General features: G+C 39.3%; 1 long non-coding RNA gene across 1 annotated transcript; it reads right to left on the bottom strand.

The window, feature by feature from the left end:
* Positions 1-2,611: 2,611 nt before the first annotated feature.
* On the bottom strand, positions 2,612-3,923 carry LOC145038405 (uncharacterized). The gene is made up of 4 exons (XR_013679357.1): positions 3,867-3,923; positions 3,689-3,790; positions 3,345-3,382; positions 2,612-3,188 (listed from the first exon to the last, which is right to left on the bottom strand). It is a non-coding gene; the product is annotated as an uncharacterized LOC145038405 (long non-coding RNA).
* Between the last annotated feature and the right edge of the window lie 393 nt (positions 3,924-4,316).

Raw genomic sequence — 4,316 nt, forward strand, 5'->3', positions numbered from 1 at the left:
GCAATAGATTTGTCTCTAGTTCTCAATGGTTCTCTAGCGGCCCCCGACACTTCTGGTAGCGGACGTCGCAAGGCGACCTTCATCGGCAGTGTAGCAGTCGGCGATCGGACCTGAGATGTAAGCGGCGGTGGATTAACACTTCTTCGATCGGTGAACGAGAGGGAAACGGGAGAGGTGGCCGACGGCTGGAACATTCTTTTGTAGGCTTAGGGTTTCATGTGTGACATCCCCAAAATCACGGCCAGAAAAGACCGGTTTTGTTTATACTTTATTTCAAATTCAGAGTTATCTTTTAATAAAAGAATTGCGGAATTTGTCCCAAAACAATAATATGATAAAGATTTATCAAAAGCATTTCCATAGAAATGTATTTCATTAAAAGACTCGGGATGTCATGTTCGTACAGATCAAAAGTATAAACAGTACAATATAAGCCTTACTACATTATTTCATATCTACAGGCCTATATCCGTAATCCCTCATCCAAAACATCACACCTATGCTCATGCGCCACTTCCTGTAATACATAAAACTGAGTGGGTCAGGCTTGGGAGCCTGGTGAGCACATAGGGTTTTCAACCCACAATAAATAAGTTTATTAATTTCATCAATCAACAATAACCCGATTACCCGTTCCCGTTATCCTCACTTTACGTCCCTAAACACCTATCATAAGGGACCTAGCCTAAGGATCATCATCGGGATGGACACTACTGCTAAGGGGATTCCTCAGCAATAAATGTCCTAATAGGCAACCATGTGGGGGATGGAGTACACCGGTGAACACATCGTTCACAACACCTACAGGTTGCGAGCCTGCTAGTGTTCCACTGGACTGTCTAGAAGAGTCCGTGGTCGTCATCTATACTCCGCTAGATGACTAGATCAACAACAACAACATCGAGGCCTCTCATCATTTTATCACACATCACCTATTACATCTACCCATGTTTTACCCCAACATTTTCGTAGATATAAAATACATATACAGTTTAAATCATTGAAAACATGTATAACAACGTTCATCTAGCATAGATAGCAAGTATTCAGATAATATGCACACATAGCACGTAAAATACTTCATATCTATGTGTAAGTTGAAGGTAACTATGCACTCACCTGATTAGGTGGTGACTCAGCACTCGGACAGCGCTTCGCTACTCTCAAAATGATATTCCTTCGATAAAACCTAGTATCGATATCACTAGGGTTTAGTTTAATGATAGCCGCGATAAATTAATTAGTCTGACTATTATTAAGCATTAATAACGCTCAATATAACTCATAATAATATCCCAAATAATTATTTTAAGGGCCTAATAACATTCCTATAATTATTTGGAAGCTATATTAAAAATTGCGTAAGCGTAGCATACTTACAGCGAATTTTATTGAAAACCGGGACTCAATTGGAGCAGCGTTTCGAAACCGAAAAACTCCTTTTTCTCGGGACTCCGGGAGCCTCGGGGCTTCCTTAGGGTGTTAGGGGTTCACCTAGACCTTAGGGAGGCTTCAAAACCTTAGAGAGAGAAAGATTTTAGAGAGAGAATGAGAAAAGGTGTGAGAAATCCGGAGAATTTCGCACCTATTTATAGAGGCCGAAGGTCGCCTCTACGCGGGGCGTTCAGCAGCTACGCGGGGCGTTCCTTCGGATAAGGGCGCCAGCTCGCAGCCAGCTGTCTCGCACCGGACGGAGGGGAAGCGAAGGTATGCGGGGCGTACCCGGACCTCGTACGCGGGGCGTAGGGCGAAGCGGCGTGGCGCCTTCTGGACCGAGAGCGAGCGGACGCGGGGCGCACGAAGCCGGACGCTGGGCGTAGCGAGGAGCGACATGTCGCATATCCGAGCGAGACCGTGGGCCGCAAGCGACGGCTCTGATCGCGCCACGTCACCCGATTTCGCATCAGTTTCGCATTTTCGAGTTCAAACTTCAAAAATTCGTAACTTTCGCATACGAGCTCCGTTTTTGACGTTCTTTATATCCACGCGAAGGTGGGAACGTACTCTACAACTTTCGTTTAGACTTCGTCGGCTAATTTTGGCTCGATTTTAAATTTTATATTATTAATGGGCCGGGATACGATTGATCCGTTAAATCCTCATAACTTCTTCATCCGACATCCGTTTTTGCCCATCTTTTTCTCGTTACACTACTCTCAACGAGATCTTCGATTCTCGTTCAGGTCGTGTCGGCTAAAAACCGCTCGATCAAACATTCGAATCTCGGGCAGTACATTGCTAGTCCGAAACTTCGAGAAAGCGTAACTTTTTCATACGAAGTCGGATTTGGGCGTTCTTTTTATCGATGTTCTTAGTTTAACATATCCTACAACTTTTGTTTAGATTTCTAAGGCTAAAAAATCTTCTATCGTAAATTTACCATTTTATGTCTTCCGGTGCCGTGCCGGTTTTGCCGTAAAACTTCGACGGGCCATAACTTCTTCGTTATAGCTCGGATTTCGGTATTCTTTATATGTACGGAAACCTCGAGACATATTCTACAACTTTATGTAGAGATATCGGGATTATCTCACACTTTAATTTTGACGCTCATTTTTATTCTTTATTAATTATACATTTATAATTTAATAATAAACACATAAACACATAGTTCACATAATACTCAAATATTTCATATTTATTACTTCAAAAAGAGTTACAATAGTTGACGTAGACTATTACATTGACAAAATGCTTAGCCCTGAAAACCCGGGCGTTACATCATGCCTCCTAAATAACGGGAGGATCAAAGTGACGGGTTCATCCCGTATCCATTTTAAACTTGTGATCGGATTATTCAACTTCAGCCCCTCCACCTTTTTGTTTACCTATTAAACCCTGACTTTCCCAGGATTACATTTGAATAAAGTACGAAGCCATTTCTGAAGTTTTTGGGGTTACGAGATAAAAATGCGATCGCCGAAAGGCAATATGTGATTGCAGATATTGGGTTTTCTTCTCAGATGGCATCCAAATGACTTATTTCGTCCCTACAAAACATTGTTGCATTTATGCAATTGCATAAAATAAAAATGTGATCGTTGAAACTGATTTTTGACTCGTTTCGTATGCGATTCTTTAGTTTAAGCATTCCATGTTATTCCTTAACACCCTTCTTCAGTTTCAGCTCCATTTAAGCTCTAAATATGCATCCAACTACTCCCAAAGTACCGCTCCACTCGATTTATCTGAAAACGACATAAAATGGTAGGAGTATATGAATTCTGATAAAAGACATGAGCTGAACATTATTTAAACTAATAACATACAAATGTACAAAATATGATGCTAAATACTAATAAAACCTACCTTAAAAGATGCATAAAATGACATATATAACTTACCTCTCCATGATGATTAATGATGATTTTTAGCGTGATTCCTGATAAAAAAAAATGAGGTTAAAATGATTAACATTCGACATATCTATAGCTTTAGAATCAAGCTTCCAATACTCTACATATCTATAAAACCCCCAAACACAATGTAACATAATGTCTCCACTACAAAATCAGAAACCAAAAAAATAGCCACATTGTTCCCTTGAAAATCTAATGGATTAAAGCTCTACATATTCAATCCAACACCTAAAGATAGTGAATTTTGATTTGACCACTTTGTTAGATATGGCATCCAAAAAGAAGGAAATTGAAGAACATGGTATAAAAATTACATCTTATTTGCTTACACTTGAAATTTCCAGCTACCCTTTTGGGATTTTAGTATTGGTGTGTCTATCTCATCACCAAGAATGTTAATCTCTCAATTTTTTGCTCCTATGTGAGGTAACCTAGAGACAGACAAAAAAAAGTAATTCATGTTTTCTCCTTTATCATAGTAACTTCAAACAATAAGAAATTGCTTACCAATTTCATTGTCTTGATTCCAACTGTAGTACAAAACCGCATCAACCAATAAAATCTTAGTATATATACAAAAAAGAAAATGTCAATCGTCAAATCACAAGTTCATCAAGAAAATTAAAACAACACAAGGCAAACATTCAATTAGATTGAATGAGAGATAAGGAGCAAGAATGTGTGCGTGGGAGGGAAAAACATCAACTTATATTATAATAACTGGTTTATTTAATTCCTACGCATTTAATTCCCTTTCCTAATTTGAACCTAGTTCCATCTCGGTGTCACTTCTCTTTTTTACTAACAAAGAATAAGGGTTTGAGTTTATAAGACAAACAAATAAATAAAGAGGAATATAAATCAAACCTGGGATACAGGGGGGGGGGGGGGAGGGGGTTGGAATCGATTTCCTCTTCATGAGGCTATTGCATCAACAAAGTTGTTCGTGAAAATCAT

Source organism: Lactuca saligna, chromosome 4 (assembly GCF_052625555.1).
Source record: "Lactuca saligna cultivar CGN05327 chromosome 4, ASM5262555v1, whole genome shotgun sequence".
Lineage (NCBI taxonomy): Eukaryota > Viridiplantae > Streptophyta > Magnoliopsida > Asterales > Asteraceae > Lactuca > Lactuca saligna.